This window comes from Tenrec ecaudatus, chromosome 3 (genome assembly GCF_050624435.1).
Source record: "Tenrec ecaudatus isolate mTenEca1 chromosome 3, mTenEca1.hap1, whole genome shotgun sequence".
NCBI lineage: Eukaryota > Metazoa > Chordata > Mammalia > Afrosoricida > Tenrecidae > Tenrec > Tenrec ecaudatus.
In genome coordinates this window covers 14,773,771-14,787,334 of record NC_134532.1, presented here as the reverse complement: position 1 = coordinate 14,787,334, position 13,564 = coordinate 14,773,771, and positions in this window count along the sequence as shown.

Here is a 13,564-nt window from a genome sequence, read left to right as displayed (position 1 = left end):
TCAGCACCCAGAAACCCCCAGGAGTATCTCCTTTGATGCTCCATTTGTTGACTTGTGAACAGAAAAGGGAATGTACACAAGGATAGAAACAGTAACTAAATCATGCTTTTGTTGTAACTGAGGTGTGTGTGCGGGTGGTGTTGAGAATATGATCAAGTTCAATGTTACAGAGTATGGCCATGGAATCCACAAAAAATAATATCACCTTTTGTGATGACCTCAGACACATCATCAGCAAGATGCCACCAGTGTTTATACCATTTTAGGTAAACTGTTGCCAGGTGACAGCAGGATTGAGTAAAAGTTCGTTTTTAATATCGGGAACATTTTCAACCACTTTTTGCAATGTACAGGAAGGATCATAAAGAGGTCCCTGAAGGTCAGCTTTTCATGTAATATTATAGGAGAAATCGCATACTGGTAATATGATATATGGACCAGCTAGTACAGACATGGTTTCATACATAGTGGATTTCCTTTCATTAACACAAAACATTTAGACAGTAGCTTACAGCGCTAACTGAGGCATAGACTACAGTTGGTTGTTCACTTCCTCTATTCAGCCACTTACTGGATTTAACTGGTGATATGCGCTGATACCATAGAAGTACTTAGGCAGTGGTACATTCTCTCTCTTGTTCACTAGTCAGCAATAGAGATAGGCACAACCTGGGAGTTCTCTGAGTTTGTCCTTCAAAGTCATGGGAATTTGCCTTCGCTGATTATCTCCCCTTTTCCTATTTGAGTGTTCTGTTGACATTTGTCCTCCTTTCTTATGCTTCCTGCCCTCTATACATGGGTTTGGGGAGGGGCAGCCATTGCCCTTCAGCTCTCATGTGGTCCATAGAGCAACAAGCAGAGTAACTCTGAGCATCAGGTCTCAGGAATCCATGGGTGGTGGCTCATAAATGTCCACTGGAACAAAAAATTTGCAAATGCAGTCCCTCCTCCTCTGATCACGAAAGGCACTTGATGCTCTGTGTGCAGGTCCTTTCAGAGCATCCCTGGTCTGTACTCATCCACATCATGTCGACAGCTTTGATATGTGTTTCCCTTCTGATCACTGTCAAAGGTAATTTCCCTCCTATATCAGGCCTGGTCTAAGTGCTGCGGTTTGGATTGAGCTTAGCCTCTGTTCTCTTTGTTCAGGTGTCCTGTGTGACATCCAGCTTGTGGAGTCTGGAGTAGATGTGACACAGCCTGGGACTTCTCTGAGCTTATCCTGTAAAGCCTATGGATTTACCTTCACTGATTATCACATGCACTGGGTTTGGCAAGCTCCAGGGAAGGGGCTGGAGTGGGTGGCAGGAGGGAGTAATCCAAGTGGGAGTACTCAGTGGTACTCTCCATCAGGTTGAAGAACAGTTACAATTTCCAGGGACAACCCAACAAACACAATCACTCTAAAAATGACAGACCGGAAAGCAGAGGACACAGACATGTATTACTGTACAAGGGACACAGTGTGTGGAAGTCACAGGGAGCCCAGACACAAACCTCCCCAGCAGGAATGGGGTGGACCTGCAGCTGGTGCTCAGCTTGCATGTAGTAAAGGAAGCCTGCAGGGAGCAGCTGCAGAGGAAGTCCAAGCTTTCCTTTTTATCTCACTCTTCACTGTTCACACTCAGCAACAACCTTAGACATGAACATTAGTGCTTGTCTTTTGTAAATCCTGATTATTCTCAGATAAAGAGAGTTATCATAGGACAGTGATTCAGTTCATTATTTAAACCTTCATTTGTCATACTTTTTCTAGCACTAATTTTTTTAGGTAACATTTAACTGGTTAGGAAATCACATTTCTTCAATCCAAACCAAGTAGTTATGTGTCATTGAATTTGTTCCTAATTATAGTGTTTCTCTGTACATCAGAATAAAACACTGCCTGATCCTAAATCTTCATCATACTTGGCATGTCTTATCACATTGCTACAGTTTCAATCCATCTCGTTTATCCTCTAATAAGCAAGAAAAATATCATTCTCCAGGGACTGGCCCCTCCATAATCTTGAGCAGTTTCTGATCTGACTGTCAACATTCAAATTTCTAAGGATTATTCTTATGGTACTTCTTCCAACACAGAAATTTATCACTATCCTGGTAGTCAATGATATCCTCAATATTCCCCCAACACCTAATCATAAGGATAAACTCTGTATCAGTCTACTTTAATCATTGTACAGATTTCCCACGCATATGAGATTTTCTATGCAGTACTGGTTGCTTGGATCAGGTTCACCTTAGTCCTGGATTTGACCACATTGCTCTTTAATCCTTAAAATCTGTTTTGTGACAGTACATTAAAAGACAGAGACCCTGAGTTCACATATGTATTGGCCTTGAATAAGGATAAAACTAGAAACAACATTTTTATTTAATAAAGTTTTCTGTAACCTTGTAGAAATTTATGTTCATATATATATGCCAATATATATCCTATTAATATATACATTTGGTCGTGGACATTTTCATAGTTGTTATGTGCCATTGGTTTACGTCAAACATTGAGTTCAATTGTGGAAAAACTAATAGCATTCTCCTTGCAAACAAGAGTCAGACAAATATGTCCCCTATCACCACTCTTATTCACCTTTGTGCTGGAAATATTATTGAGAAATATTACATAACAATACAATTGGGCAAACAAAAAGTAAATTTCTCATTATTCACAGACATAATATTCAATGTAAAAATAAACAAAGATGAGACAGTTTGTGTGACAATATGTCAAAATATAAGATTAACACAAAAATAATAAATAATATTACTGTAAAACAATGAAGAGATTGCTGGAAAAAAGCAACAAAGAAAATGATCATTTACAATAGCCACACAAAAGATGAAATATCCAGGATTAAAACAATTCAGAGAAATAAATATATGTACAAACAAAACTATAGAACAGTGCAGCCAGAATGTTCCTTAGAGTGAAGGATGACAAGACTTTATCTCACACATATAGGAAATGTTGTCAGCAGAGAACAGTTGCTGAAGCACATCAGTGAAAGGTGGAATATCTTTAACACAATGGAGACACAGTAGCTGCATGCATGGGCTCAAACAATAGAACAATTATGAGGGTAGCGCAGGACTAGATAGTGTTCCCTTGTGTTGTGCATGGGGTTGCTATAAGTCAGAAACCTATTTCACAGCACCTAAGAACAAGACACCAAAAGAGACCTACACAAGTAGAAGAATAGCTCATGTTCATGGATAAGAAGAATCAGTATCATATAAATATAAATGTCACTGAAAACAATCTCTAATTACAACAAAATAATGACCAAGTGGCAACTTGAGTCTATACAGAAATGTTAAAAGTAATTATCAACTTCATATGAACAGGGAAGATATGCAGGATAAGCAATAAACTGCAAAAAATGAAGAATGAAGTCTAAGAGACCTCCAACTACCCAGCCTCAAAAACAGCCACAGCAGTCAAAACTGCATGGTACTTTGGAAAACATACAAAAACCTTCAACAAAGAGCCAAAAAATATTGAATGGGAAAGAATTTCTCGATTCAACAAATGGTGATTACAAATTTGATCTCCATCTGCAGAAGAATCACACAGGACGCATACCTCATCCCACGAACAACAACAAACTCAAGATTGATAAAACAAACAAACAAACAAACAAAAACAATCTACACATAGTGGGTGGGAGAAAACATTAAAGAACCAGAAGAATATTGTATGTTTCACTGGTGTTATACTGTACGCTGGATGGTTCATTTCTTCATTGTGACCCTTCTGTGAGGAGATGTCCACTTGTCTACGATGGGCTTTGAGTCTCCACTCCAACCTCCCTCATTCTCATTAATGTTGGTTTTGGTCTAAATATCCCTGATACCTGATCCTGTCGACAATTCATGATCACACAGGCTGGTGTGCTTCTTCCATGTGGGCTTTGCTGCTTCCGAGATAGATGGGCACTTGTTTATCTTTAAGCCTTTAAAACTCCAGATGCTCTATCTTTCAACAGCCGGTCATCCTCTGCTTTATTCATCACACTGTTTTTGCACTTATTTTGTCTTCAGCGATCATGTCAGGAAGTTGAGCACCATAGAATGCCATGTTTTTATAACAAAGTACTATTTCGTTGAGAGGATACTTCATTAGAGAACCAATATCTATCTGCTACCTTAATAATATAAATATATGTCCATAGATCTATGTCCATATCATTATATATAATTATATATATATATGCACCTGTATTTATAACTCTATAAATGTCCTTTCCCTCCCAGTTCATTCCTCTAGTTCTTTGATGCTTTGCATGCACACACACATTATCCTGACCCCAGTTCTACGTTACAAATCTGGCTAGACCACAGTATGTACCAGCTAGACACAGAGATCTATACTAGTGATCTCTAAGAGCTCTCGACAAATGGAATTCAGGACAGATAAACCCCTCAGGTACTATAATGGGAGTAACTCTACCATGATGGTGGTGGAAGGGCTGGGGGAGAAATGAGAAACATATCGCAAAGATGGAGGTACAACACCCCCCACCCAGGATGATGAACAAGAAAAACATGGATTAAAGAAAGCTGTGAGGAGACTTCCGGGAAGATGGGGACGGAGTAACACATACCAGAGGGACTCTGCAGAATCCAGCCCAGGAGAGTTGCTCAGAGGGAAATTCAATGCCACTGGATCGCAGGAGGCGCATCATAAAGATAAGTGGGCTCAGATCCACCGGGTTTTGAGGGGTTGGGGGCTTTTAGCTTACCTCAGTGGAAGCCGGCTGGGGCTCGACCCTAGCCTTGCCTCTGTGTCTGCCCAAGCCAGGACCATTTGGAGCCTGCAGCAGGGCTTGGCCTCGGTGCAGCCACAGTTTTCCCCTGCCTACCTCAGGGCAGGGACAGGGCCCTTGAGGCTCCACCAGCAGGGATTGGTTTTCAGCTGCATTGTTGCTTCTGTTTGCTTCTCTGCTCTATATTCCCTCGCAGCCTTGGAGGGTTGCGCAGTGGCTTTTTCGGGGCACAGCCACAGCTTGCTGCGCTGCGTGGGCTGAGCAGGGACTGAACCCAAACCCCCACAGCTCCATAGGCAGGGATTAAGCTTCAGCTACACTGCGGCATTGGTTGAGATCTCTGCTCTCTTTCCCCCCGCTTCACTGGGGGCTGCTCAGCAGCTTTCTTGCGACTCTTCTTGGGGCTCAGCTACGGACTGCCACTGGGGCTTGGGGCAGGGAGTAGGCCCTTGCAGGTCCACAGGCAGGGAGTGGGACTCAGCTGCATAGTTGCTTTTCCTTCCATCGCTTCCCAGCACCCCTGCACAGTCCCATCTCACTGTTTAATTTTTTATCCCCCGCTTGTTCCTGAATTGCTCTCTCACACTCCATTGAAAACTTACGGGACACTCCTATTGCCCTAGGACATTTGCACCTGGGCCAAACCCAGCTAGGTGAGCTCCACCCTGCACAGATAGCCCAAGGCTAGGGAAAGGCCTGCTTGCTCTCCAGATGATACTCCTCTGACTCCTCACCAGGGAGTTACTGACTGTGTACCTGGGGACATAAGGCAGCTCAGACAACACTTATCAATATTCAAACCAATAGCAGGAACTTCAGCCCAGCCTCTGCAACACTGGGGCAGGCAGCCTACCTGCCATCTGGGGCACTCCCCTGATAGGGAAGTCACAGTAAGATAAAGTGCTAGGTTAATCCCTTAGCAAAATCAGCTGTAGGCAGTTCGAAGAAGCATTCCTATAAGTCTTCCAGAGAGAGACTAGAAAATGGCACCTGGTCCCTCAAAAACAATTCAATGTAAACAGCCATCAGCCCCAACTACCTCAACGAAAAAACAGGAGAAACAAAAGACAAAGGCAGAAGATGTGCTGAACATAGCAACATACATAGAAGAAGCAGACATTGAGAAGCCATACAAAGAAACTCTCAGAATGCTGCTTGGAGTCATGCAGGATATGAAGGAAACAATAGAGAAAAAGGATGAAACGATAGAGGAGATAAAAGCCATACACCAAAGGGAAATACAGGAGCTTAGGGAGGAAATAATGAAAAACAATAGCAAAATCATGTTCCTTGAGAATCGACTGGAGGAATCAGATAACCGCATCAGTGTCGTGGAGGACAGCCAAGCAGACTTTAATAAACGTGAACAAAAATCTAATAAGAGCATCAGAGAAGCCGAAGAAAACCTAAGAGCTATGTCGGATGCTATGAAGCACAACAACATTAGAATTATTGGCCTACCGGAGGAAGACACAACAAAGAAGTCATCTGCAACAGTAGTGAGAGAATTCTTGGAGGAAAACTTCACCAGCCTAATGAATGAAAACCAAGCAACCATCCAGGAGGCTGAACGAACACCAGCACGATGGGACCCCAAGAAGAAATCACCAAGGCACATAATAGTTAAACTATCCAACTTTGAGGAAAAGGAGAAAATCATGAGAGCAGCTAGGGCAAAAAAAGCAATCACATATAAAGGTCACCACATAAGGATATGTTCAGACCTATCAGCAGAAACTATGAAAAAAAGGAGAGAGTGGAGTAACATATTCCAAAAGTTGAAGGAAAACAATGCAAATCCAAGAATACTCTACCCAGCCAAATTATCGATCAAGATCGATGGAGAAGTAAAAGTCTTCCCAGACAAGGAGAAACTCAAAAAATACATTACAACAAACCCAGCCGTACAAAAGATCCTCGACGACTCAGAATGAGCAGAAGAACAACACTCACCAAGCACAAATAAGAGACCAACGCATAGAACAATCTCACCCAGAGCACAACAAAGAGAAAACAGGCCCCAAGATAGCAATGGCTTAAGGATGGAAAAAAGTCAACTAAACACACACAAAGCACATACTAATGATAAAGGAAAGTAGGAAAACTCCCAACACAAAAGGTACAAAATGGCATCACAGAATTCGCACATGGAGATAATAACCCTGAATATCAATGGCCTGAACTCAGGCATTAAAAGACTGAGACTAGCAGAATGGCATAGAAAACACAACCCATCAATTTGCTGCCTACAGGAGACACATCTCAAGGCTACAGACAAAAATAGGCTGAGAATCAAAGGCAGGAGAAGGACCTACCAAGCAAACAGCAATACAAGAAAAGCAGGGGTTGCAATCCTTATCTCGGATAAAATTGACCTCAAAGTGCAAACCATAAAAAGAGATAAGGAGGGACACTATATAATGCTCAAGGGAATCATACACAATGGAACCACTAAGCATTGTAAACATATATTCCCCGAATGAGAGACCAGAGACCAGCTCAATACGTCAACCAAACACTCCAAAAGATTAAGAAATCACAGACTCAACAATTATAGTGGGCGATTTCAACACACCACTCACTGAGAAAGATAGATCACAGGGAAAGAAACTCAACAAGGAGACTAGGGAACTAATCTCCACAATTAGACAATTTGAACTAATAGATATTTACAGATCTTTTCATCCAAATAAAAAAAATTTCACATTCTTTTCAAGTCCCCATGGCACATATTCGAAGATAGACCACATGCTGGGGCATAAGGCAAATCTACATAAATTTAAGCACATTGAAATAATACAGACCTCTCACTCTGACCACTGTGCCATAAGACTGGAAATCAACAAAAAGAAGACAAAGAAAATAAGAGCAAATAATTGGAGAATGAATAACTCTCTATTGCAAAAGGAGTGCATACTGGTGCAGATCAGCGATGAAATCAGGAAATTTCTAGAAACCAACGAAAATGAGCACATGACGTACCAAAACTTATGGGACACAGCAAAGGCAGTCATCAGAGGAAGGTTCATAGCAATACAAGCACACCTAAGAAAGGAAGAGAGAATCATGATGGAGACACTGACACAAAAATTTACAAAAACTAGAGTAGAGTCAGCAGGACAACCCTACTAATAGCAAAAGAAAAGAAATTATAAAAATCAGGGCTGACATTCAGGAGAGGGAAAATAAAAAAACTATGGAAAAATTAATATCGCTAAAAGTTGGTTCTTTGAAAGGATAAACAGGATCGATAGACCATTGTCAAACCTAACCAAAGAAAGGAGGGAACAAATCTCAATAGCAAGAATAAGGGATGAAAGAGGGGTCATTACAACAGACCCTAATGAAATCAAAAGGATAGTTACACAGTACTATGAAGGATTGTACTCCAATAAATTCAACAATTTGGAAGACATGGACAAATTTCTGGAAAAACAATCCCTCCCTAGACTATCCTAGGCGGACATCAAGAATCTCAACAGACCCATAGCAATAGAAGAAATAGAACAGGTTATTAAGGGGTTACCAACAAAAAAAATCCCCTGGACCAGATGGCTACACTGGAGAATTCTACCAAGCATTCAGGGAAGAACTAATACCAATCCTACACAAACTTTTCCAGAACATAGAAAAAGATGGCAAACTCCCAAACTCCTTCTATGAAGCTAGTATAACTCTGATACCCAAACAGGGCAAGGATCCCACAAGAATCGAGAACTACAGACCAATATCCCTAATGAACATTGATGCAAAACTGCTTAACAAAATACTAGCCAACAGAATACAAAAGTATATAAAACAAATAATTCAACATGACCAAGTGGGATTCATACCAGAGATGCAGGGCTGGTCCAACATACGAAAGACTATTAAGTATTATTCGTCACATTGACATGAAAAAGTATAAGAATCACATGATTATATCAATAGACGCAGAAAGAGCATTCGACAACATACAACACCAATTCCTGTTTAAGACACTAGCGAAGATAGGAATGGAAGGAAAGTTCCTCAAGACAATAGAAGCTATATATGAAAAACCAACAGCCAAAGTGGTAGTCAATGGAGAAATGACTAACACAATCCCACTGAAAAAGGGGACCAGACAAGGATGCCCCTTGTCCCCACTCCTATTTAATATCGTGCTGGAGGTTTTAGCTAACAGCATAAGGCAAAGAAGTGACATCAAAGGTATTCGTCTGGGGAAGGAAGAGGTGACACTATCGTTATTTGCAGATGATATGATTCTATATGTGGAAAATCCCAAAAGTTCCACAAGGGGAAGACTGGAAGCAATAGAGGAGTTTGTCAGAGTGGCAGGATACAAGATCAACAAACAGAAGTCCATCGGATTGTTATACACATCAGATAAGACCACAGAAGAAGAGATCAAAAAGGTGGTACCCTTCACAATAGCCAAACACAAACTGAAATATCTAGGGGTACACTTGACTGAAAAAACAAAAGATCTATATAGGGAAAACTATAGAACACTATTACAAGAAACCAAGAGCGACCTGAACAAATGGAAGAATATTCCATGCTCTTGTATTGGGAGACTTAATATAGTTAAGATGTCAGTTCTGCCAAAAGCACCATATAAGTTTAATGCCATCCTGATACAATTACCATCATCTTCCTTCAAAGAAATGGAAAAACTGATTACCAACTTCATATGGAGAGGGAAGAAGCCCTGAATTAGCAGAGAACTCCTCAAGAAGAAGGACACCGTGGGAGAGCTTTCTTTACCTGACTTTGGCACATCCTATGCAGCCACAGTTCTCAAAACTGCATGGTATTGGTACAATGACAGATACTCAGACCAATAGAAAAGAACTGAAAACCCAGAAATAAAAGCATCAACATACACACAGCTGATCTTTGATAAGGGCCCCAAATATATCAAATGGGAAGCTGATGCCCTGTTTAACAAGTGGTGCTGGAAAAAATGGATATCCACATGCAGAAAAATGAAGCAAGACCCTTATCTCACTCCATGCACAAGAATAAACTCAAGGTGGATCACAGACCTTGAAGTTAAACCCCAAACTATTATGGCCATCAATGAGGGAATTGGGACCAACTTGAGAACTTTGGTGCAGGGAATACACAGGCTATCAGAAATAGGGAAGGGCAAAAATACAGAGGAGGCACAAATTGACAAATGGGATATACTGAAGATAAAACACTTGTATACATCTAAAGAATTCACCAAGAGAGTAATAAGAGAGTCCACAGACTGGGAAAACATCTTTAGCAATGACACATCAGACAAAGGTCTTATTACTAAAATCTACAATACTCTGCTAGCTTCCAAAAAGAAAAAAAAAACAATAGCCCACTTGAAAGGTGGGCAAAGGACTTGAACAGAAATTTTACAGGGACAGAAATCCGAATGGCCAACAAACATATGAGAAAATGTTCCCGATCTTTAGCCATAAGAGAAATGCAAATTAATACAACAATGAGGTACCACCTGACACCCTCAAAGGTAACCCAATTCAAAAATCAGAAAGCAACAAGTGTTGGAGGGGCTGTGAGGAGACAGGAACTCTCATCCACTGCTGGTGGGCCTGTAAGTATGAACAGCCACTATGGAAATCAATCTGGCGATACCTAAAACAGATGGAAATAGAGCTACCATATGACCCAGCAATTCCCCTACTGGGCATATACCCAGAAGAGGCAAGGAACAAACCAAGACCAGACATCTGTGCTCCAATGTTCATTGCGGCACAGTTTACAATTGCAAGGAGTTGGAAGCAACCCAAATTTCCATGAACTGACGATTGAATTAAAAAACTGTGGTATATACATACAATGGAGTACTACGCATCACTAAAAAGCAGTGATGAATGTAAGAGACATATAGCGGCATGGGAAGAACTGGAGAAAATCATGCTAAGCGAAGTAAGTCAGGCACAAAAGGACAAGTACAACATGAGCCCGCTGAGGTAAGTATTAAATTTTTTTTTTAATGCAAAAGTGGCATAGGGGAAAAAGCTACTGTATACAAACATTTCTGGGGTGAAGAATGTGTAGTATGGCAGAGACCAGATCAAAACCAGGGATGCACATGGTAGACAACAGTGGAGGAGGTGGGGAAAGGAAAATAAAAGGATGAATATAAGGAAGAAAAGGGAAGTGGGGGCATGGGGCGCTAATCCACCCAAGGGGAGGGTATTGTTTGTATCTCCACAGGGAAAGTGGGACCAGACTTCAACCCAGTGCCGCAAGGTGTGAATGCAATATCCTGGCGTGGAGTAGGGAACCAGTGGAGAGGTCTGGGAGGCTGGCCCCAGCACCAAAAATTAAGTGGATTCCTGCCCCTCCCCCGAAAAGAATTTGTTTCAAAGGATGACATTGATTCTGCAGCTCCGGGAGATGGACATATCTGATCAGAGCACATGGGAGCAGATGAAGGGGCAGAAGGAGAGAGTGGAACACAGCCTGGCCCACCAGGTCGTGAAGATGATGTTCCTGAGTAGAGCAGCCAGTCCACAGAGAGAACAACATGGCTCGCCCTACTATGTGACATGATGCCTCTCAGTTACTAAGGGCGATACAGGGGACAGCACCAGAGCCACAGTGTAGAAATTGCACCTAACATGATCCCACCACACCGAGGCAAAGCACTGGGGGAGTGCAGTGGAACAGCAAGGGAATGGAGTGGCAAGGTCTCCAGGGAATACTGAAAGTGGACTTTGGGGCCAGGGCGTGGTGCCCCAACAGACTGGACTGGAAAACGCTCCTAAGGGCCAGCAAACGATACTTGAACGAACTACAAGCCTTTCTTTTGTGAAGTGTTTTGTTTTGTTCCTTGTCAGTGGTTTGTTTTTGTTGTTTTATTGTCTGGCTGTATACTGTTGCTTTGTTTTCCTCTGTCTTGTTTTCGTGCATGTTAGTGTCTCCACAGGTCTGTCTGAATAGGACAGGCTGGATGAACTATCTGGAGGAAAAACAATAGGACAGACAGTTCCGGGGGGACAGACAGTTCCAGGTGGGGGAGGGGGAGGAGGGTAAGGAAGTCGTGTGAATAAACACAGGGACAAGGGAACAAAATGGGAACCAAAATGGTAGTGAGGGGGGGGAGTGGCAGGCCTGATGGGGAACGATCAAGGGTAAGGTTGCGTAGAGAAGAGGTATAGCTGTAGCCCAGGTGGGGACGAAGCATGGTGGTGGGGAGGAGGAAAGTCAAGGGAGATTGAGGAAGGAGCTGGGAGTCAAGGGGCATTTATGGAGTTCTAGACAAAGACATGAACATGCAAACATATATATGAGGATGGGGAAATAGATCTAATTGTCTACATTTACAGGTTTAATATTAAGGTGGCAGAAGGACCTTGGGCCTCTACTCAAACACTCCCTCAATGTATGAATACTTTCGTTTATTAAATTGGTACTCTATGATGCTCACTCTCCTGACACAACTGCTGAAGCCAAAGTGGGCGAACAAGTAAATGTGGTGAAGAAAGCTGATGGTGCCCGGCTATCAAAAGAGATAGTGCCTGGGGTCTTAAAGGCTTGAAGATAAACAAGCGGCCATCTAGCTCAGAAGCAACAAAGCCCACATGGAAGAAGCACACCAGCCAGTGCGATCACGAGGTGCCAAAGGGACCAGGTATAAGGCATCATAAAAAGAAAAAATCTTACCATAGTGAATGAAGGGAAAAGTGCAGAGTGGAGACCCAAAGCCCTTATGTCGGCCACTGGAGATCCCCTCACAGAGGGGTCTAGGGGAGATGGGTCAGTCAGTGTGCGATGTAGCACCAATGAAGAATACAGAATGAAAAATACAGCATTCCCCCAGTTCTTAAATGCTTCCTCCCCCCAACTACCATGATCCCAATTCTACCTTGCAAGTCTGGATAGAGCAGAGGTTGTACACGGGTGCATATAGGAGCTGGAGGCACATGGAATCCAGGGTGGATGATACCTTAAGGACCAAGGTTGTGAGGGGTGATACTGGGAGAGTAGAGGGTGAGTGGGTTGGAAAGGGGGAACCGATTACAAGGATCTACATGTGACCTCCTCCCTGGGGGACGGGCAACAGAAAAGGAGGTGAAGGGAGACGCCGGATACGGCAAGATATCACAAAATAATAATCTATAAATTATCAGGGGCTCCTGAGGGAGGCGGGAGCAGGGAGGGAGGAGAGCAAATGCTTTGAGAATGATTGGGGTGGGGAATGTATGGATGTGCTTTATACAATTGATGTATGTATATGTATGGATTGTGATAAGAGTTGTATGAGTCCCTAATAAAATGTAAAAAAAGAAAAGAAAAAAAAAGAAAGAAAGAAAAGAAAATATTAGGGCAAAGAATGTACAGATGTGCTTTATACAATTGATGTATGGACTATGATAAGAGTTGTATGAGCCCCTAATAAAACGTTTAAAACAACAAAAAAAAGAAAGCTGTGGATAGTGTAAGATATGAAAATAATAACAATCACTGATCAAGAGTTCTGAGAGTGGGAGGATGGGGCAGGGATGAATAAAATGAGGAGCTGATACCAAGAGTTCAAATAGAAAGAAAAATGTTTTGAAAGGATGATGGAGACATATGTACAAATATGCTTGACATAATTTATGTATGGATTGTTATAAGAGATGTAAGAGTCCCAGTAAAATTATTTTTTAAAAACCTGAACATAAATCCAGAGCTATAAAAATCATCAATAGGTACAAACTTAGGGGCCTAATCTGAGGGCATACACATATTATAACACATATTAGAGTAAATACACACAATAGAAGACAAAATAAATGGCCAGTCTTACTTAGAATAAGAAAAAT